The 24,478-nt window shown below is 36.9% G+C and overlaps 1 long non-coding RNA gene across 4 annotated transcripts in view; it reads right to left on the bottom strand.

Annotated features, from left to right (window-relative positions):
* LOC308190503 overlaps positions 1–24,478 on the bottom strand; it is a 224,675-nt gene that overhangs the window by 122,619 nt on the left and 77,578 nt on the right. For 2 of the 4 annotated variants that reach the window (XR_013947277.1, XR_013947280.1), the window contains exons 2-3: positions 16,535–17,185; positions 5,891–6,026 (exon numbers count right to left, since the gene is read on the bottom strand). This is a non-coding gene — a long non-coding RNA (uncharacterized lncRNA). The remainder of the gene's footprint in view (positions 1–5,890; positions 6,027–16,534; positions 17,186–24,478) is intronic. The other 2 variants (XR_013947279.1, XR_013947278.1) reach the window with 2 other exon arrangements.

The raw sequence follows: 24,478 nt of genomic DNA on the forward strand, positions 1-24,478 counted from the left end.
AGAGATTATACCTAGCCCCAAGACCTCCAAAGACTCAAACAAACATGCAAAGGTTTTTTTTTCTTATGTTTCACAAACTATTTAAATTGTCTCAGACCCAACATTGTCTATCACTAGTCTGACAACAACTTCGAAGACACCTATCTATAAAGGACATCTTGCAGCAATTAAATGTAGCAGAGTAGAGAGCTCTGATCTAGACAATAAAAACCCTTTTCAGCACCATGCCAGCTCTCCCAGCTGGGAGCAAGCCTAACTAAGGCAGTACTGAAATGATGTTGGCAGTCAGCAACCTCTCTAAGACTTTTGTCAGCGCTACCAGCATTTGTTCAGTTGAATTGGTGTCATCAATACAGAGTGTAAACAAGACTTAAGATGCAGAGAGATGCAGAGAACATTAATTTCACACTGTAGTGACACTACAAGAGAAAATAAAAATGAAAACAATCTAACAGGAATGGTTTCATCTAATTGGACTGTGCAAAAACAATTACAGAAAAATAATTGCCTGATAGTTTAAAAGGATTGCTAATGGGCAGAGTTAAGGTTATCTGAGTACATTAGCTGTGTTCTTCTGCAGCTTAGATTTCTATTAAGATTTGCCTTGAATCTAAATTTCCAAAATTTATCCCTTCTCTTTTCAGAGGAATTAGAGCATTCCTTCAAAGCATTTCACTTTAGCTTACTGATACATCGTCTCAACTCTGATTCCATTTTGATGTAGATTTAATCTAGGAATATAAACAAGAGATTTTTGTTTTCTATTTATATTTGAAAGATTTATATATGCAGATTCCATTAAAAACACATTCTGTTTTTCACACACATCCTACTGTGGACCAATGGATGAATAAACCTGTGTTTTTACGGTTTAGAAATTCCTTAAGACTGATTTATTTTAACAATCTGAACCTCAAGTCTAGAGCTGGATCTCAAGTACAATCCTGGAAATCTGGAATAACAGTTTATTAAGGTTTCTTACCACAGGTAAGGTCAGATCATGGCACAGATATTCTATTTTAGATTACTCATGTAATTGTACAACCTTCTTTTCATTTTATTTTTATTTTTTTTAAGGAGGAGGTGGAAGGGAAGTTTCACTGCATATTTGACTCTATCTGATTTCATTTCTATCCTTTGCATTACGTATCTATTTCTCAGTTTATTCTAGACAACTTCTGTAGAAAGTGCATTAAATAAGAGCATTTGCAATGATAAATTGTAAAAGCATTTTGCAATAATTCACAAATAATAAACTGCATAAAGAGATTTGGAAAAAAAAATACTTTTTTTCTCATAGATAAATGCCCCTCCAAAATTCAGACATTCAGACATTGTACCTTACAGGACAGGTGATACTAAAAATAATTGTTTCCACTCTACAATTTATGATCAGCTAGTTCTATTAGGTTATACCACATGTGGAAAAAACATCAACTTCTGGGAGCACGGGAACAGAAGAGTGGCCTCTTAAAGCAACACACATTTTTACAGATATGATACCAGACATCAGTTTGGACGGTGTTTATGTTTCATCATCTGACTTTTCACAACAGATCTAAGTGGAGTCATCCAGTAAATTAAAATTATACAATTATCCTTGATCAGATGCATTTTCTCTGCGTTGTGTGACTAGCATCACTTTTCTCAGAATGATGCAGTTTCATAGTTCCAGAACTTTATTTTCTAGACAGGAAAAAAGGATTATTATTCTTTATTCAACTAATAGATTTTAAATTACCCTTTACTTTTTTTTTTTCCCAAACATCTCCAAGAGATGCTACATGACAAGCCATAAAGTAATAGCAATCAACTTAGCAATAAATAAAATAAACTTGGTATTCAATTAACATACACAGTCCCTTAAATGACATAGAAACATAAAAACATCAAATCTGTTTACCTTTTCAAAGGCTAATTTGCTTCCATTTTCATAATTATTTATTTAAAGCTGTAATTTACAACAGGATTGTACTGATTACTGTATGAAGATATTCAGATTATACATATGCACACATACATACTGAGCAGGCACAGTAGCAAGTATTTATTAACTGTGCATTACTCCAAAAAATATGTTTGTATTAATTTACATGTGTATCTATACTATGACAGCCTTAGTCACATGGCTGATGATTAATTTTAATGTATACAGCTGGAAAAAAAAAATGTTTTGCATTGAATCTTAAGACCTGGAGCACACCTAAAGGATCTTCTGAAACTGTAGTGTCATTTTGGGACTTTTTTTATTTTACTTTTTTAGTAAGGTGTCTGATGTTCAACGGATGTGCCTTACACATCTTTAAATAGCAATTTTATCAACATAATAATAGTAATACATTTCTTATCTGTTTAATGAAATTTCATTCCTCTACAGTTTCAGGGGCCAAAAAAAGTTCCAAAATGCAGTAGGGTTTATCAGTTTCTCATGTATCTTGGGGAGCAGTAGGGATGAAACAGGCATTATATACTATGTCCACAAAGTCAGTGTGTTGGAGAGTGGTGTACCGAGAAAGGAAAAGAAAACTGGTGACATAAGAAGCCTTCCAGAGATCTCCTTCTGTACCATTTCTTTCCCTATCCTTTCAAAGGTAAAGGATCTCAGTTCAAGCATTACTGTTGATTCCAAATACATCACTATATACAAAGAGATGTTGCCAGTCATGCTCTCTCTATTATTAGCTTATTTTAAAGAAGTCACAAGTCCCCAAAGTGGTCTGTGTCCTGGGAATGCTAAGATAGCTACTGTCTTCTGGCACAAGTTTGTACTGAAAAATCACTGGTATTTTCTGCTTTGGCAAAGAATTTGAGGACAGACTGAAGACTTTCTGAAGTCTTACAAGTTTCTCTTTTCAACTTTGTCCTATACATTGTTAGGACAGGCTAAATGTGGACAGGAACTGAGCATGGGACTTGTTCTGAATGAATATTCTCAAATAGAAACAGGGTTCCATTTCTCATTTACAAAAAGGCTACCTTACACCATACTGGTCATGCTATAAATGAAAGTCCTACAGTTTGTAGGACAGTTTCACTGCAGTTTGACTGTGGTCATACATCTCCTTATTCACATAGCCTAAAAGTAAAGCACTGAGCAAGAAAAGTGTAAATTATTACTTCTGGATTCTAAATATTTATGTAGTAAGAACCACAGAAGTCCTAAAAGTAATTCATTTAGTATTCAAGTTACATGAATTTATGGAGTTCAGTCATCAGAAACAATAGACATTGTTTTATTATCTAATTTTATTATCTAACTATCTAAGTTTTAATTATCTAATTATATAGAGAGAATTATAATAGAAAGGTTAAGATTAGTATGAATAGACAATGACTGAGTATATACAGTTGTGGAAACACCAGGAAGAAAAAAACAAGAGAGGGCCTAAATCATGAGCTTGCATAGATGGCACCCACAGGTGCCATCCTAGCACACACTTAGGCTGAGCTTCACAAGGCACCCAGGTGGGGACACAAAGAACGAAGTAAACCTTGATGCTCACAGAGGTGGGTCAGGGTGGAGAGAGTTATCATGGTCACTTCCTAAAGGGTTAAAAAGGTTCATCCAAAGCAAGCATATGGTTACCAGTCTAAGAAAAATCCAAGAGTTTCGAAAAGGAGGACTAAAAAAAACCGCTTCTCTTGTCTCTCTTCTTCTCCTAGACTGACTACCTGGATACCACCATCTTGCTGTTTTGTGAGCATGTGCATATGAGACTGTGAGCTAGGATGAGCACAAACATTTTTGTTTCTATTTAATTTTAAAATAAAATCATCTGCTGCTTCTATAGGGCTTCTCATTGAGATTTCCTGCATTGCTACTACAATGTTGCGACATTATTTCCTTTAATTACTTTTCCTTGGCTTAATTGCAGCTTTTATTTCAATCTAACTCCATTAACTTCATTTACAGCACAGCAGATTAGAGCAGAATACATCTTGCTATACAACAAATCACAACTGCTTGATGGATACATATAAAATGATTTAGTGTATTTTTCTATTAAGAGGCACTTAAAATATGAATATATCTGGAGATTGCTGTCAATTTTTTTTCAAAATAAACCTTTTGTTAATCATCCATAATGGAATACATTGCCTTTTATTTTCTCTGATACAAACATGTTTTCTTTGGTGTATACATGTGTTTTCTGGTAAGAACAGGAAACCCTATTTTTAACCTCGGCAGAACTACCTGGATGTAAATTAGAGCTTGAATCCATACTGTATATATTTATTTTCAGAATGCAGATAATTTTAGTGTAGAAATGTCTGAGTAAGTAAAATAAAAAATGCTATTTCTTTTTTTTTTTTAATGTATTTTGCCAATCGGTATACTTAGAGATTGTACAGTGACAATCTGAAAGGCATGCTCTTCTTTCCCCCAGAGTATATCTCTGCCAGTAAATGTTCTTAGCCAATGCACATATTGTTTATTATTCCCATCCTGCAAACGATGTCTGGGAAGATTTTGAGAGATCATAGGAAAACCCTGAGATTTGTCTCACAATCAAAATATTTGCAACCTAGATGCATTTTCATCTAATAAAACTGTTATTCCATACATAGCTCTGCAGCCACACAAGGGAAAGAGATTACAAGTTAGACCTTATTTTCTCACTTTCTTGACAGCAGTATTGCCAGCTGTATCATTTCTACCAAATCACCTCTGATGGCTAAGATTCGTCAGTTGTCATATCATATCTATGGAAATATGCAGTTTCAGACAAAAACTCTGCATTTGCTATCTCTTTTCGGATTAAATGTACCAAAATCTGAAGCCACACATATTGTTTTGACTCTGCTATCATCAGTTTCTTTGATGAGATGTATTTCTTTGGAACAAAAACATTGTTATAGGGTAATCTTAGTTCTCAACTTCTCTTGATGTTGTGCTGTAATTCTAAAAATTAGAGGAGATATATGCTGTGAGCAGGACTGCAGCATACAATCTGAAGAAATGCTAAATCTGTAAACCATTCTCTCTTATGCTTGTAAACTGCTCTTCTCCCTCATGCCTGCTTTAGTTGAAACTGAAACAAGTACTTACTTTCAAAGCAAAGAAAATATACTTTATTATGTACAGCATTTGTTCTTCTAGTAAGACACTCAAATAATGAATAATGCAGTACTGATATCTAACTATTCATTTTTTATATTATTGTGAATAACCTTTGCTGAATATCCAGGTATAGACAGTGCAGACAAATATATAATAAGCCTTATAAGTAATGCATAAGAAAGATGGGTCATCCAAGAGACATTAAGATACCTTTTTTTTTTTTCCTTTTCTGTGATGAATGGATAAGGTTGAAATACGAGTATTCTGCTCATTTGTTAAGAGAAATATGAAGACTTAACCTGGAATAATGGGTTGCCTTCACAAATTAGAGAATAAAATCTTCCACACAAAGAGATTTACTCTGTGCAAGCAAATAGCAAAACAGAAATTCACTAACACGGTATTAAAACATTATGAAGTAGTTCTATAAAAAAGCTGTGGACAGTTATCAAAATATACGAAGAGATGTCAGGCAGGATCATTAAACAGTTCATGAGCAATTCACTGGGGAAGAAAACTTCCAGAGATTCTGATTTGTCCCTTTTAATTCACTCCCAAAGTTACTCACAAACCTTTTGTTCTCAAAGTCATATTTGAAAATCGTGCTGCCCAGCTGAGGGCAGAACACACACTACGTAAATAACACAAAAATAAACCACATCAGCATGTATTAGAGGTTGAGACTGAATTGTTGCACTGAGATATATTGCCTCTGTATATCAATTAAGGCCCTTCTGCAACAAGTACTATATTAAATTATTTCAACCTTTCAACAAACAGCTAAATTGCCTCAGGAATAGCTTGGCTTGATGTTCTTTCTGCACTTACCTTTCTACAGGTAGTCAGAAGATTTTAGGGTCTGAAGCTACTGTTCCTTCCAGCATAGTCCATGAGACAAAATGAAAAGCTGCTCCCTCCTTGTTGCCTCTCTAATCAATGCTTCGGTGACTAGACATTTTTTAATCTGCAACAAGGAAAAGCTAAAGTTCTATTCGACTGACACAGAAGTGAAAACAGAGGATTTTTATATTATGAATTGGATTCAATTAACAGTTTAATGAGCTTTTAGAGAGCGGCTAAAGTGGTTGCAAAAAGCCTTCCTCAGTGTCAAACAGAAGATCTGTCTCAAAGATGTGTAAGATTAAAGCTCCATCCAGAGAAGACAATCATAAAAGCATAGTAAAGCTATGTACATTTATACCATTGTAGGTTGGCAAACCCTCCATCTTAAATTTTGTATATCTCAATGTATAGCTTCTTCTTTTCAAAATCACTCTAACCAGAGCTACTATCTGGGACATCACCATCTAAAACAGTTAATTACAACTAAAACAGGCACACTGAACATGCATTACAGTGGTCAGCACAGTTCTATCTTACATGGGAAAAATTAAAAGCTGGACTTGTTAGGCCACCAGAATGAGAAGTGAGGGGCAATATGATTTTTGTTTGTGAATATGCAATGACAATAAACATCATATAAGGGAAATAAATAAATACAAACTGATCAGAAATGAAGTTAGGTTAGAGATGAGGAGTTTTTAAATCACTACAGTAATCAGCCTTCTCATTGGAATAAAGGGGTAAAGGTAAATATTTGTCTTTGAAAACGGCAATTTGTAGTTTCTGCAAGGAATAAAGCCGGTCACGGCAGGTTATGCCACTGAAGAGGTTTTTCTTGATCCTTTGTCCTTCAGTGAGGAATTCACAGAAACCCACGCACAAAATACGGCATAGGGAATGCTGAGAGTCTTTAGGAAATGCTGAGGAATAAATGAGTTTATTCCAGGCAGTGCTGAAAGTCAGCCCCCAGGAGTAATGGATAAAAGACAGAAATCAAAGTCTTCAGAGTTTTCCTGTGGATTAATTTTAGGTGGGTCCTTATTTGGTTTACTAGCATTTTGGTGCTTTTCTGGATTAATCATGTGCTACATCACTTAAACTTCTGCACACTTTGTATACTGTGACAGGTAACATAACAAAGGCCAACACAGAGGCACTGCAATTCTCAAGATTGTAGCATCTACAGACTTTTGGAATGTAACCACTGATTTTTACAATTCCAGTCCTACCAGTGAACTCTTCTTGTAGGGGATGGCCCTTACAATAAGGCAATGTTGTACTTGTTTCAGATAATGGAAAACTCATGCATACAAGTTTATGTCCATTTACACAAAATCACTCTCCCTGAGAAGGAAAGGGTTTCACTTCTTCCAGCATTTGGAAAAGCTCTTTACTATCTCTTGATTCTTTATCGTATTCCATGCATCATCTGAAGTTATCATTCTCCTAATATCTGAATTTATTTTCCCTTTCAGTACCTGTTGCCAGAGCAGGGAGTTTACTGTCATCATATTTATTCCCCACAGCAAGGTAGGGCCCAACATGAAAACACCATGAACTTCTGATCCCCAAAATTTTACAGGTCTGATCTAGGGTATAGCTGTTCCACACAATTCCTTTGCTACAAGCAATACTGTTCTTTTCTTGCTAGTGAGGTATATAGGATGGAGAAAGGATGGCTTCTGCTATCATTGTTTCTTCATCCTTATGCTGACCAACACAGTTTGTTTTGCTTTGCTGTCAGAAAACCTGAAACTTGTAAATTTTGCTACAGAAGATAATAATGGGGCAATAGGTTGCTTCAGATGGGTTGGTACAAAAGGAGGAACACCAGCCTTCTGCTTCTTCCTGATTACAAGCAGATTAAAAAGCAGGCATTATGAGCAGATCAAGATGTACCAATGTCATAACAATGTGTCCCTTAAAACACCTTTTAAAATATTCTAGATTTCTCTTAATCAACAATTTGAAAAAGAATCTAATGAAGACATTGACTAAAGCAGGATTTTTCTGCAGGTTGGAGCCCTCTAAAATGAGGCATGTCTTTTTATTTATTCTCAGCTTGATATGAAAGCAGAAAAGATCATTTTGATGGAGAAAGCAAATAGGTTTTGTTCTGATGTTTTCAAAATGAATCATTTAATCTTTGCCTGTTTGAAAGTACTAAAATAAAATGTGTTCTGTTTCTGGCACAAACTGTTCACCCATTTGAGTTCCTAAATACTTGTGGTCCTTCTGAAATTCATTTGATTTAATATTCCTGGAAAAAATCACTTAGCACTAATTTTTACAAGTAACAGATACAGTCAAGAGAAAACTATCCACCAAACACACCATCTTTTCTTACTGCCCCAAAATGTGCTGTAATCTCCTTGAAAACACTTGCTATTCAGATTTATTTGATGAATAGGTCTTGTTCAGGAATTCAATTTGCTAACTTATAACTTTACTCTTGATGGGGACTACGTAATCAAAGTTGCTCATTTTGCAGCCACTATAGCATGAGTTTTTTCACAGCTTGGCTACAGTAGAAAGCTTTTTATAATAAGGATCTGGTAGACAGCAGTGTACCGGATATTAGACTTGTCCCAGAGGGTCCATTCTCCTATAGCTCTGCATGCATAATGGCAGAAGAAGGATATAGCCCCTTGATCTTTAGCACAGAAAAAATAAGAAATCAATTATGTCTGACTTTCTAGCAATGTGCTGCTATTAATTACATTTAATGGTTACAAAACTCACATGTAGGCATCCTTATGAAGAAATAAAGAAGCAAAGGGCCAGGGAGCCAACATGACCAAACAGCTTTTGTATTAATAAGTATGTGTAAAGTTGCCAGAGCTGTCTTGCATACACAAAAAGTTCAGTTCAACCCCACCCAAAATCTGGAGAAAGCTTCTCTTGTTTTGTCTTTTCTTTTCTTACCAGGCTGTGCACAACTAGAGAGGAATCTTAGAAGAGTCTTGGAAAGTAAATTTGATGAATCTGTTTACCAATTACAGCATATACTTTTTTAAGCACGGAATATTGGCTTAAGCAAGTAAAAGTTTAACACTATTTCATTTCTAGAAATACTGATTTTTTATTCTACATTTTAGTCTAAATTGATAAGTATTACATTTGTTTATTTTCTATGTTCATTCTCAGATATAAAATATGAAAAATAAATATAAACAACACTTTAAAATGGAGCTCATAAAGTGCCTTTTCTTTTTAGCATAAAACATTTATCCATTTGAGCTTCCAAATACCCATGGTTTTCCTGAAAACTATCCATTTTAATATTCATGGAAAAGAATGCATTCCTATGATTGTGTTCAAATTATTTAATCAGTATTTTTAGTGAGTGTAATTCTTAGTCAGTATTGTGATGTTTAACAGTATCAGTCAGTAGAACTAGACCAATCATTTTCACGTAATAATTTATTTGCTGAAATATGTGAGTTCATGCACTCAAACACTATCTTTGAAGTAAAGTCAAATATGCTTGAAGGGGGGGAAATTGGAAAGAGCATTAAGTTATTCTCCCATTTTCAAACATTTGAATTTTTAGGACAGATTCATAAGCGGGCATAGACACTATTTTCAGCTGGATGAGGAAGAAGATTATCAATGTAACTTTTCATTTCTCTTGCTTTGGTTACACATCTTTAAAGAAAACGTTCCTTGTTCAGCTGAGCACTCTTTACATACAAAAATCCCAGAAATATTTAGGATTGTTCCTTTGGTGGGGGGGGGGGGAGAAAAAAAAAACAAATGTGGTCAGTACTTCTTCCATTTTTAAAAAATATCACTAAGCAAACAGCAACCAGACACAGCAGTCTACTCCATTCTTTGCACACTTAATGCCACTTACTCTTATGACTGAGGTCCTTGTGGACCAAATGGAGACATTGATATAGGAGCTACCTTCTCTTCTTCCAGAACTTCTACTAAATTTCTATTCCCAGCAGTGACTGCGATTGAACTGGTAAAGGAAAGCTCTGATGCAGGCAGTGAGGAGTGCTTAGCAAAGTATAGCAGCTGGGCTAATCTTCTCCCTAAATTTCACTGCTCTTAGAGCTGCTTTAATTACAACAGACTCAAAACCAAGAGGGAACTCCTGGGTCACTGACGTTAGTCTGACGGTATCACAAGCAACGAGGCTTGTATCATACATCTCTGAATAATGTCTAATGGGTTTTGGTAGTTTAGAGGACAGGGTTTCCTTTTAGTGAACCATTAGTTACGCTAATTCCCAACAAAACATCATATATCAAAGCAGCATATATCAAATAAACAATATATTTCAGAAAGCATTTAAAAGGAGTCCTTCTTATAAAACCAAAGGTAAACAAAGCCATCCCCATTTTCTACGCTTTTTCTTGGGATTTTGGACTATTGGCTCGTAAGAAACGTAGGGTTTCTCTCACTGAATCAAACTGGCTTTTCTCTGCCATGATCAGTGCCTCTCACCTCTTCTTCAGATGCTGTTTGTGAATCAAAAGAGCATGACTTCGAACAGACTGGAATTTGCTAGGAAGTAATTGCAGCTTTTCTCTGCTACTACAGGGCTCTTAGGTTAATGGCATGGTTCATGCATTCCATGTGCATTTAACCTAGACCTTTCCTCATTCAAGCCTTAGGCTACCTCAGAAAGTCCAGTCTAACATTTACAGCTGGCCTGTAAAATCCACTGTTACAACCATACACTGGACACATGCCCAAACTGACACTGGCTTCTGGCTTGGAGAGGTAGATGGAGATATACCTTTGTGTCAGCTTGCATAGTCCACTTTCAGCATGTGTCCTTCACACCTGGAGAACTACAAATTAGCAAATCCCACCAGGAACCCCTCTTTCTGCATGGACAATTACTTTCATGGGCACAAAGGCAAAGCAAAAGGACTAGACTTTTATCAGAAGCAGAAATACAGAGGGCTTTTAGGGCTTACAGAGGGCACATTTTAGCGCCATCTTGAATCATTATAATAGGCATTTATTTGGCCCACCCCATGAATAAAAAGATGCTTTATCTTTTTTTTTTCTTTCTTTCTTTAATTATTCCAGATGCCCTGTTATGTTCTAGGTTTATGACAATAAAGAGAACAAGGACCCCATTTGGACCTCATCCTACCTCTTCCTGAGTGAGGACAGAACATTAATTTTGCATGTTGGCATTACTCTAGGACTCAGTGCATGAAGATAGTTTGGCAGAAAACTGGTATATAAAAAAAAATCTCTCGTTGCTTTCACAATTGTTCAATCTTCACCTTCAGTAATCCTCTTTAAAAGCATTATTGCTTTAAAATCTTCAGGATTTCTGTATCTGCAGGAAAACTGTATCTTTTGATAAACCACAAAAAAATGTCATTAAGAAAATAAGGATAGTGCGAGGCTGGGGTAAATATTTCAGGAAGAAGCAAATTCTGAAATGAGAAAGAGTTGAAGACAGCGGAGCTTGGGGAGCTATTGGGAACGGGAAGGTCTCTGGGTTAAACAACCACTTATATTTACCCCTGAATACATATAACCTATACCAATCCTGAATGATATTATTTATAACTGAGCTCTGATTATACACAGGAAAATGTGGTAAAGTTTTTTTAATTATTTTTAATTTGGACACTCAGTCTGACAATCCCAAGAAACAGCTAAAATTCTCTGCATGTAAATTTCTACCCTTAGCTAAATACCTAGGGATGTTCAGGGAAGAATTAATTGGAAGCAACGAAAAAAAAAAAGAAAGAGAAAAAAGAGAAGAGTTTCAGTGCCCCAGTGAATAATTTATAGCTGTTTCCTTTTCAACAAAGGGAATGTTGAATGTTTTTGACAATAGCAGGTACATAATTGTTTTATGCTGGGGGCATTTATTGTAACTCATTCATTATATCATCTTGCTAGTTTTCATGGCATGCATTTATTTGTTCTCTTAGTGGAACAATTTGAATGACAACTAGGAGAAATAGTGGGGGACAGACAGTGAGAAATGATGTGTTAAAAGACTTAAACCAGTTTGATAGACAGCCTGAAAACACCATCAATACCAACAACACCATCAGCACAGAGAGAGTGAAAGGCCTAGATCCAGTGGCTGTCTTAGGCTGAGAAATGTCCTTTTTTTTCAGAACTATCTTTTTTCATTGATTTCAGTTAATTTGGGTCAGAAAGGAGACTATTATACAATAGAAAGATTAAGACTGTGAAAGGGGGAAAAAAAGACAGCATATCAAAAAATATGAGAAAATCTTGAGAGAAACTCAAATCAATGAACTTCCTCCAAAGAAATAACTAACCCTAGAAGTTCGACCCAGACAGTGAGACCATATATCAGACACAAGTCTGAGGTTTTTGTGACCCTTGTCATTGGGAAAACATTTTAATTACATTGAGTCATTTCCCCTCTAATTTTTTTTCAAGTTGTAAAAACTGAAAATACTCTGCATTCTTTCCTCCCCGATCTTTCCATCTGAGAAAATGTAATTGTAAGGAATGGCAAAAAGACAATTCATATATATCAAAACATACAAAAGGCTTCTTCTAATGATCAAGTTAAATCACTAGGTGAATTTTTAAAGGTATAAACCAGTATCATTTCTGTGACCTTAATGATGCTAACAGAACTTACACTAACTGATCTAGCAAACTTACTAAAGTCTATTATTATTATTATTACTACTACTATTACTGTTATATCACTGTAAACTGTAAATCTAGTTTTGCTATCATATATATGGACATAGATATAAATATAAATATATTTATGAATTATCTACTCACGACAGTTAATATTCTTCCCGAGTTGTATTAATTTATAAATGGGTCTCTTAAAAACTTGACCATTGCCAAGCAGCATTACTGTTTCCTAATAAAGAAACAAGAACACAGACAACTATTTAGCACAGCAGGCACAGTGCTCTTCTAGCTGTGCTCCAGCAACCATCTTCTCTTGATTCCCCATCCTTCTCCAGTCCTTTTTGTGAAACGGGATTGTGGTGTCTTATACAGCTTAACTCATTAGTTCTGTACGACTGTCAAATGATTATATCTGATGTGATATTTTTCCATTTAGTTAACAGCCAGAAGTATTCCCAAATTTGAACATACATCAGGAGACATTCCCATTGTCTTGTATTTCTTTGAATCACAATGCCCCTGTGCTTTAGCCTTTGAGGATTTTGCACTAGATTGCTACAACTTTTGATTTGATTTCAGCAGTTTTCCATATAATACTTGGTTTTATTTGAATAAATTAAATGGCATAAAACAGAAAAATTGGACATTGAGAAAGATGGATTTGGCATGCAAAAATACAGAAGTGTGTTACATGTGAGTACCCATGACAAAGAAACACTCCTAGAGCGATTCCCCCACTTCAAGGACAAAGGACATCTCTAAAATACTATCAAAATCAATGAAGGGTTTTGACCCCATAGAATACCAAATCAGTAGAGAATTGTTTCTTATGACCATGTATGTGTGACTACATGCATGTACCCTTCTTATATTCTGTCCAAAATATTTCTATGTGTCTTCCCTCCAAAGGAAAAAAAAAGGCCCTGGATGCATCCAATGTTATGAATCACAACCATCTGTGTTGTAGTGCAGTGTCGTAAGTTATTGTTCTTGTCCCCGCATATCCTTTCTCCCTCTTCACTGCTGAGCTAATTCTGCCAACAGCATCTACAGTTCATATGGGCCTAATCCAAAATCCACGCAAGTCAAAGTCACACCACTGACTACAATGGAGTTTGTAAACTTGAGAAAAAAACAGACAGTGACTTTGTTGAGTTAAAGGGCACAATTTGGCTTTTTTGATTCACACAAAACTTTCACTGTAATAAAGGGTGGGCAGGAAAAAGTAATAATAGCTCAAAAAAGGAAAATATTAAAGTTCTCAAAGAAATTAAAGAGGTAAGAAATATTACTGTAGAAGAGCTTAAATCTAGGCATCTCTTGATGTCTGAATAATAGAAAGTTTGCACCCTCCCTGAAAGTGTCTGAACCATCTAGACCATACTGTGGCTAGACTGTGACATGCCAGGATGTTAATGAGGGTCAGGCTCTTCCCCTCCTCTGAAATCTGTAGAGTGTGGTGAAGATGTCACGTACCCTGTGTCAGAATACTAGTTATCCTGTGTCAGAATACTAGTAATGTGAATGAATGGTAAACTTCATCTTCAGAAGCAAGATAGGACTATGCTTAACTGCTTGTTTAGATACATACAGAAGACTAGAATCTTAACAGAAAATCCTCATTCCCTTAAAGTTAATTGGAGTCTTGCCACTGACTTCAGTGTGGCCAGAATTTCATCGACGGGCTTTAATAGGACTGACTATCCAAATAAATAAAGCAAGGGGGATTTGGCTGTCAGTGACCTATGTAAGATCTCACAGTCAGCAATAAAATCCAAAGCGACTAACTCAGAACACTATTCTGAAACCACAAACTTCCTCCCCAAACCCAAAAATACAGGACGTTTTGATAACATAAGAGCAGTAAGTAGAGGAACAATGAAAGAAATGGAAAGAAACCCTACATATTTAGCCAGTTATTGTCAGAGCTGTAATATTTAGAATTTGGTATCTGTCATCTTTTAACCTCTCTCACATATTACTTTTATTTCATTTAATTTTCTTGAAGTTTCAATTATTTTTTTTGGTTCATTTTCTTTTAAGGAAAACAGATGGAGAAGGAAAATAAAGTTTTGAAGTTCAATATAGTTTTAAAATGGCTGTTAACTGTTTAATATCAACAGCAATTTTATCAACTAAAGGCATTTGATGCTTCCTGTTTCAGGTGTTAATTCTTTCTGATGAAACTAAGTTTTATGATTTTACTGATATTTTTTTCTAGTTGAATTCTAGCACAGCTGAGTGTTTGGTCACAGTACCTGAAGGAAAGAAAAATCACCCCACATCTACAACTTTCAGCTCAGGAAGAAATATTTTGGATAATCATGAGTGAAATAGAGGATAACAATGAACATGTTTTTACAAAATAAATTATAGAGAGTGCTACTAACTTCCTGTAACAAATGTAACATATGCACTACATGTGCGTACACATGCATACATATATGCATGTGAATATATGCATGTAGATCTTCAAAAACAGAATGCACTTTTTGGCGAAGGAAATCAAAACACTCTTTTGTTTAAAGACTACATGATTTTCTAACCCTATCGGCTACAGTTACTATACTGAAATTTAGTTAGATGCCTAGTGCTCTTGCTTATGGATCTAATGCAGTATTTTTTGGATTCCTATTCAAACCATCTGTTTTTTTTATTCTAATGTATCATGCCATAATTCCATGTAATTATGGGCACCCAGTCTTCCAAGACAAACAGCTGACACCTGGAGACATGTAAGGAATAACTCATAAGTTAAGGTTAGCTGCCCAACTCTCATTACAGTGACATTTAAAGTATATTCTGTGAAGTTCAAGTTAAACCAAAAACGTTATTCAGTGGTTCTTGGATTCAGAAATAAACATACAATAGGCTAGACAGAGATTGTCAGCCTGTCATTATAATACTGGCTGTTAACAACCACAATTAAGGAAGACTACATATCAATTATTATTTGTCTGGAACATGAACTTCCCTAAGCATGAAAGGAAGTGATGCAGCCTGTATTACTGTCTCCACTCTTCAGCTAATTAGTGCTGTTTTTAATGGCTTCATCTGCCCAGGATCAATTGTCTAATGGGGAACAGTTCTCTGTCAGTTAATAAGGTGAGGAACTGTATAATATGATTATGTCTGGCTCCAAAATAGTGCTTCAAACAACACTAAAACAATCATGTGATGGAATAAATAGACTGAAGCAGGACTGCCAGATAATTCTGGAGCAAGCAGAGCGTTCCAGTAAGGGTACAAATATCTGATACAAGAATGTGCAGCACACTGTAAGGAAAGTGTAGGACATTGTCTAGAAATGCTGGAAGTTTAATTAAGAGAAGGACCCAGTGGCAGTATGTGTTTAAACTGGTGTTTAAAGAACATTAGCATAAGGAATGTGAAAGGGAAGGGCTCCATTTCCAAAAATACTTGCTGCAAAAATAAACTGCTTTGTGGTTGTCCTGCTTGGAAGAATGTGCATTTTAAACTTTCCATTCAGAAAATGCCAGCCAGTACTGAAAAGGGTAAAAAGCAGCTTGATGATATATACTCTGTGTGTCTCCAGGCTGCAAAATGCAGTTTATATATACGCACACATACATCATACCTCTGATGCTGCAGGATAATTGGATGTTCTCCTTATGGTCAGCTATAGACAGTTTGGTAGATTATTGCTCATCATGATGGAGGCATTGGACAACTCAGCACTGCTCTGCACAAGGCAAAGCCAGGAGGTACACAAACAGCTGTATGACTTCAGATGACTTCTTTCTACTACAATTGATCACCATTACCCACAGGCTAATTGGCATTGTTCTTGGCATTTACAAAAAAAGATTATGCCAAGCCCTTATAAAAACAAAAAGCAGACTTTGTGGTATAGGAAATAATGAAGCTTTATAATTAAGCAAGCATAGACGTCATTGACTTTCCTGAATTCAGGCAGGAGGGGAGAGCAGTTTGTGAAAGCATTAGTGTAATATCCAAAACATGCTTTTTTTTTTTTATTCCAGACCTAATTACCTCATCTGCCTTCTTCAGTAATGTCCAGTTTTTCCTTTGCTGTCCTTTGAATCACTGTTTCCACAAGAGATACAGGCTACACTCCCTGAGAAAGAAAAGAACATAGCCAAGTAACAAAGAGAAAAAAAAGGGGTATATTTAATAGAAGTTCTTTTAACGAAAGAGCTTCTCTCAAACTCTTGAGGTCTGCACCTCTGCACTCAAATCCATTAAAGGAAAATATCTGTAAAGATTTGCCCCTCCTTTCACAGCTGACTTAAACTGTTTGAACATAAATCATATACCTCAACACACAATTGCCTATGCAGTTTTTATGCCCACCATGGTAAGAAATCACCACTTCAGATCTTTGGATCTCAATAAACCCAGACTTCGCTATGCAAACTGCATTGTAATCCTGTTTGAACCTATTGCCTCTAGAAAGATCATTGATAACAACATTAGGTGTCTAGCCCTTGCCTCTCCTCTGACTGAGCTGGAAGGCCAGTATCTCCCAGAAAACCATTTCAATAATTTGGACAGTAGAAATCCTACCAGTGTTTCAGGGCTCCACAGCTAAAAAGTCTGGTTTCTCACTGCGCTGTATTTATACACACAGGGAGATGAAGAGTAGTCCGTCATCACAACATGGAGACCACTTCTGTTAGACTACTGGGGAAAAAAAAAAAAAAAGCTTCTTTTTTTCAGAAGTGGTATGTGTATTGTAGTGTTGTATATTTGTGCTGGGGAAAAGAAAGGTCACACTGCTTTTCGAAGCGCTTAGCTATAATACACTGAAGAGAAATGTTGCTCTTACACAGAGTACTGCAAGGATAGAGCTTAAGCTTTAACCTGTACTGGTCAGAACACATCAAACATAAAAGCATTGCACAAAGACTGTAACAACTCCAAAAAAAAAAAAAAAAAAGAGTTGATAATCATTGCTATGGGGCAGCCCTGTGAAGCCCATATTTCTAGAAAGAAGAAGGCATTTGCATTCCTTGAACAGAACAGAATGGAACCGAACAGAACAGAAGAGTCAAAGGTTAAATGTGTGAGAGAAAAAGAACAATTTTTTCTGTCTGAGTTACATCACTCAAGAATGGATATAATTTTCAGCAGATGGACTACCTCATTCTTATTTTTACTTTCTATTTCTGGTTCAACTCACTTCCAACCAGCACTTCAGATTATTGTGGACAAGTGGTATTTGCATCCAAGGAGAGATTTTAGCTGTTGCACATGGGAGTGTCAGTGACCTGCCTACTTCTCTTTTGCTAACTGCCAGAGCTTAGAAAAGAGAAAGATCTGGTTGGTACTATCTTAGGTTCCTCTTTAAACTCACTACTGAGGACAATTTCTTGTTTTTTTTTTTGTTTGTTTGTTAGTTTTTTTGTTTTTTTTTTCCCTTAAAATGTGCATTACTGCAAATAGTTACAGCGTGGACAGTCCAGGACTCAGTCAAGGCAGAACTGCAGTTACTCAGAGCTCTGTGATGCTATAAAAATATCTCTGATTCTCAGAGATACATTCTGAGATCCATTTCTTATGCATAAATATATGCTTAATCTTCAACAAACAGTGAGAGAGATTTGAAAGAGAGATGTCCTTTTGGAGTGGTACACAAAGAAGCAGTTTTGAATGGGAAAGAAGGTGGGGAGAAGTGCATTAAGGAGGGGGGAGAAGTTTTAATTGTCTCCATTTTCAAAATGTGCCTTTCCATTGTTGCTGAGTATATTTGCTTAAGTAACAGGTAAACTGGGAGGCATCAGCATCAAACATGTTATCTAAAACTGCCTATTGGACAATTTATTGTTAAAATAAAATTTATTGTTAAAGTGTGCTTTCTGGGACAAATTAAAGAAGTTTAGTTATCTTGAGGTTCCAGGTACTTTTAAAAGTACATTAACAAATATATGCAGAGGGATTAGGAAACCAGCTACTTGTTTTAACAGGAATTATTTTTTCTTATGGAAAGACTTGTTAACCTGATATCTTCTCTCTCATACTCTCTCATATTGCCTTTCAACATTTTAAGGAGTTGGTTAAAAATAAAAAAAAAATAAATAATAATAAAAACAAGAAAGTTAAGATTGACCAGCCATATGACAATATCAGTTAATGATTACATTTTCCTAATGAGATTTATGGATTTAGCTTAGGCAGTTTGCACTTTGAATAGGAAGTGAAAGTATTTTTTATAAGCCCAAAAGATTCATCAACAAAATGTGTGGCAGAAGCACTTGTGCTTTTATTATAGAATAAGGAAGAACAAATAAGGAAGAACATGCTAAATAAATGGATGCACTTTTGTTGAAGGCATTTGAGGCCTAAACATTCCTTCTTCAGAATCAGATTTTCTAACACTGATTGAACAGAAATTTTGTTTTTCAATACAACAGTGCTTCGCAAATACACAGAGGAAAGGGTTTGTGCTGGGCCAGCAAATGTTAACATGAAAAAATGTACAAGATGTTCTTGCAGAAGAAATTATAAACCATGGGCCAGCTTCGAGAAAGGTAAAGCAGCAATCATTTAGGCTAATCTTTTCTGCTGCACTATTGTCCAGGGTCTTAAGTGAAACAAGAAGTGTTGTGATTGAAATTCATACAAACTTTTTTTTTTTTTTTTCTAAGAGAAAACACAAGAAGAACGTGCTGAAAGTTCATGTCATTTTAATTCAGAGCTATAGCCTCCATTTTGGAGGAGAACCTAAGGATTCTCTCATCTGATGTGGATTCACACTCTTTGAGATCTAAACTTGACTCCAGCCTACAACCTAATGGTATTTCTGTTGGTATCTTCATGACAAAAAAAAAAAAAAAAAGAAAGAAAAGAAAAAAAAAAAAGGAAAGAGAAAAAAAAAAAGAAACATTGCCCTCTGCATAGCTGAGACCATGAGGAATTCAGAATGTGGCAAAGGCCCCATCTTTGAGAGGAGCAACACAAAACTCAACAGCAACAACGCAAGACCCAGGAGCAGGCTATTCCTCTGGCAGCACAACTGACAGTGACTTAAGCTAGCTCATCAAGAATTTCTTCTTCAAACTATATTATAGGTTAGAAACACATAATGGAAGCTCATGAGGCTCAGTTCCTTCACAGAGCTCCTTCACTGATTGCTGTCAGGAAGGAGTTAACAGGGAAATGAAAGGGCAACACCTATGTTTGAAGGTGGTGCTCACTTACAAATAGAAGACAGCAAATCTTGCTTCTTTTGAGTGCTTTTACTACCCTTAGAGATGAAAAAGACAGTTGGTGCTTACATAGAGTGGAAATCACCAGTATGGAGCAACTAGTCTCACACTGACGAGAAGAGAGTTCTGTCTAGGTGGTACCTTCCAGTTGCTGGTATCAACACTTCATAGTGTTCCAGTGACTTGCAGATTAATTCTCTGAGGGCAAAGCATAAGTTTTTGACAAGTAGCAGGAATGGCTCAGTCCCCCAGAAGAGTGGAAGACAGCATGACTGCCACCCTCCTAACTCTGTATTTGTGATGGGTTCGCCCCAGCTTGCAGACCAATTCCCACCCAGCTGCTTGGTCATTCCTGCCTCCAGCAGAACAGGGAGAGAAAATACGAAGAATGAGAACAAGAAAGCTCATGGGTTGAGATAAAGGCAGAGTGATCACTTACCGATTACTGTCACAGGCAAAAGAGAGTCAACTTGAGGAAAATTAACTCAACTTTTGACAAGTAATTTATATACATTTAATTTCTAATTTGGTTATTGAGAAGTAAAAAGACAATGATTAAAACACACAGAAAACACCTTAACCCCTTCCCAGTCCCAGCTTGACCTTCACTGCCGACTCCTCTCCTGCCCTGCTATCGCCGCAGGTTACACCCAGGCCCTTCGGCAAGGTGCCAGGCAGCACATGGGTGGGCGGCGGGGGTAGCTGTCAGTCTGTGGCAGTCTGTCTCTGCTGCTTCTTCCTCCACACACTTTTCCCCTGCTCCAGGGCAGTGCTCCATGAGCTGCAGTGTGGACATCTGCTCTGCCACAGAGCAGCTCCTCCTCATCCTCCTTGTTCTCTGACCTTGGTGTTCCTTCTGCTGCTTCTCACTCTTTTTGTTCCCTCTTTCTCTCTACATCCTGCCCTTTTTGTGCTTTCTTAAATGTGTTTTCTTACAGGTGCCGCTAGCAGCTGTGCCTCAGAAGGGGTGGTTGGCCATGGCTGGAACTGGGTGGAACCAGCTGTGTCTGGCATGGGGAAAGCCGTCCTCACAGGGACCTCTCCTCACAGGGACCACCCTGCAGCTGCCACTGCCAACACTGGGACACCGACACCCAGTACAGTGTCACATATTCTACCTGTAAAAAGGATATTGCAGCCCACCTGTGCTGACATGCATGACAAAATCCTCATGAAACTCCCCGAAAGCATGACTGGGCACTACCTGAGCTCCAAGAAAATCCTGAGAAAGTAAACCCCAAAGTAAGGTTTCACATGGGGAAGAAACTGCCCAAGTGGCAAAATGATTGTGTGCAGTTTGTTGGGATCAACAGTTTCATTAACTTGGAACTCGTTGCCTTCACTTTTGCTGTTTCACAAAATAGTAGGCTTGTGTTCCTGTATTGCTGAGTGATGTGTGACCCAGGGGATACTCTGGAAGTTGCTTTGCTTGACACGTCCAGAGTCAATAGCTACTGTAGGACAGATCCTTCTCTGCTGTGCGCAAAACAGCTGAGTTACACCTTGGTCTGACATGCCATTCTTTTAATTCTCCCAGATTTCTGGGAGGAAATGATTATAATCCTCCCTCTTTAGGCCAACCAGCAAATACTTTGTATGCACAGCTTTTTGTTTAAGGATTTTCAGTTAAAAATTAGGGACAAGCTGTGAAACCTCCTGACATTAAGCCAATATGCCTTAGCCTTGCCTCCCTCAAATAGTGAAAACGTACACATGAAAGCGTATTGTGCTTCTTCATGATATTTGGGATTTTCTGTATTGTTTCCCACTCTTCACTCTCCACCTCTAAGGAGGCTTCCCTGTTGTGGGTGCTTTTGGTACCAGAATGGTCATTCTTCATTCCTTTCAGAATTCCCTCCAGGAAAAGAGGGCCTTTATGAAGAGCATCAATGTTCAGAACTTGACAGAATTAAGCAAAGGCCCCAAAGTTTTGTTTGCATTGATTCACTCCAATGGAAAAAAAGTATTTTGGATGGTGTCACTGTGCCGCCATTTCTCTTTCAATATCTCAGTGAAAAGGTTTCTATCAAGGACATTTCCTAAGGTAGGACAGGTTTCTACATGTATTGTAGACTAGCTACTAAAAATGATTTTAAAATTATGATTAGTGGTAATCAAGTCAGTTTAATAATTATGGTCCAATTCAGGAAGGTATTTAGGAAGTGAATCAGTTGAAGGCAGTGGTGTATAAGTACCTAATTCCTATACAGGTGATTAGATGCCTTTTGCTTTCCTTTGCTCGCTTGATATAGTCCCTGGCCAGAGCTCAGGCTTCTGTTGAAGGATGTTTCTATGCTAGGCAGCACTTAAACATAATAAATGACATAAGCAAAAAATAAATAGTAAGATATTAAATATTAAGACAAACTTTCTAGGGACTAGGTAGTGAATGACTGAGAACAAATTACCTGGAGGAGCTGAAGAGACTCCAACATTGGAAAATTTATGAACAGATAGGCATCTCTCAGGACTGGTATTGCTGCTGCTGTCCTGGATACAGAGGACAGACAAAGTAGCTTTTGCTCTCATGCCTACCAATATACTCCCCTACCATCCTGTTCCATAAGAACGACCCAGCTGGCAATTTTATGTGGTCAGTGGTTTGCAGGTAGCTCACAAAACAGAATTACACAAACCAGGGTGTTAACTGCATCTTGTTTACTTTCTACTAATAGTCTCAGCTTGGTCAATATCTTGATCAGTTAGAAAAAAAAAGTTTCTCATGTAAAAGCAAAAGTGCTAAACTGCCTGGGAAGGCAAGATAATCTGGATAATCCTAATTATTTTACTTCTATTAACCCTCCGGATATATACTTCTGTTTGATTTGTGTGACAGGATGGAAAAATCATACTTGTCTAATAAATAATTAAGAATATTAATTATTGTCGGAAGGAAGGAAGGAAGGAAGGAAGAAGGAAGGAAGGAAGGAAGGAAGGAAGGAAGGAAGGAAGGAAGGAAGGAAGGAAGGAAGGAAGGAAGGAAGGAAGGAAGGAAGGAAGGAAGGAAGGAAGGAAGGAAGGAAGGAAGGAAGGAAGGAAGGAAATCTCTCAGTGTCTCTCAGCTGTCACGGTATGATTGTAGGTTAGCAGTACTTGAGCCCTGATCCTTTTAACAACGGTTGGCTGCTCCCCCTTTCTCATCTCAAGTGGGTAAGTTGAAAGTCTGCCTCTCTCCCATCCCTCCCTCCTTTGTGTCTGAATGTGCATGGGAATAAAGCGGAGGTGGGGAAGGCTTTCAGCTGTAGCAGTGTGTGCAGGAGGAATGGAACAGCCCGTTGTCAGCAGGAAGCCACGGTGTCTTCCCTGGTGCCAAACACCTCTGAGAATGCTCACACGATCCTCCTCACTGCTGTCCCCTCCCGAAATCACACTGTCCTCTCCCTCAGGCCCCTTGCCCCACCGTGGGTCTATTTCCAAACTGGATGAACTGAAAACTTTTTAACGGTGCTAAAGAAAGTCAGTGACGAGGAGCAAACGAGGTTTAGGTTTGATTTAGGTCCTGTTGTTATAGAACTTTTAGGTGGAACAGCCAAACTCAGCAAGGACCAAGCTGTGAGTGATCTACACATAGGAACAGCTTCACAAATCTCTCTATAGGTCACTAGCAGTTTAACAACTGCATGCAATTATTTAGATGTATAGTTTATTCCTGCATAATTTATGCAGATCCATTTTCAGCTATTTTGCCCAAATACAAAATAATAGTTTCATGATTACAGCATCATCAGGGGACATCAAAGCACTCCACCAGTATGATTCACATCCCCATTAACGATAATGCACAAGACAAATGTGATTCTTTATTAGGTTAATTCTATTTTGCCCATTTTGCAGATGAGTAAGTGGGAGCACAGAGAGGTTAAGTGATTTGCCCCAGGTCAGAGTGAAATCTGGAAGTAAAAACAATGTGTGAGTATGGCCTAAAAGCCATATAGATTACAATTAAATAATGAGGTATTTAATAGTGAAGAAATTCTAAAAACTAGGGCTTCATACCCCACCTAAGGACGGATTTAACAGGTAATCTCAAATTCCTCATAAATTTTAAACTTCCTGTGATCACTAAATAAATCTGGTGAATGGAAAGAAAAACAAGAAAAAACTTTTCTTTGCCTCTCTAAAAAGCAGGTAAGAGAGGAAAAAGCGCTGCTAAAGTTGCAGCAAAGAGAAATGATCTGTCCTAAAATGACACTGCTTTTTTTTACAATGCCCTATCTCAAATGTCCTTAAAAAACAAAAGCGACACAAAGCAAAGCTCTGTGGTCTGCAGGGAAGTAAAAGTAAAGGAAAGATTTGTTCTTTAAATAACAAGGTTTAACTGAGCTCCCTTTATTTGACCCATTAATAAGGTGGATTCAATTAACTCAGTTTTAACTTAAGGGTCAGTAACAAATAAATTGTTAATTGCTGCTTCACCAAATAAGAAAGTTTCTAATAAATGCCTGCATAACTAGAAATATTGCAAAAAGCACTATTTTTCTGGTGTAAGAGTACTTTCAAAGCAAGCCTTAAAACACACTGGAAAAAAATATATATAGTAAACTAACACCAATATGCAAAAATGCAGATAGCTCATAGTTTTGAAACTACCAATGTTTTCCATATTTGTATTTGGTTTTCCTTTGAGGATGAAAAGCTAAGCCAAGTTTCTATCTTCAGCCATTTAAATGAGCAGAAAGTTTAAATGAGCCCACATGCTTCATATAACTGTGAAATAGTTAACTGGGCTCAGTTGTTTAGCTTGAAACTGAATTTTTAAAGTTTCAGT

Source organism: Anser brachyrhynchus (genome assembly GCF_964034855.1).
Source record: "Anser brachyrhynchus genome assembly, chromosome: 2".
NCBI lineage: Eukaryota > Metazoa > Chordata > Aves > Anseriformes > Anatidae > Anser > Anser brachyrhynchus.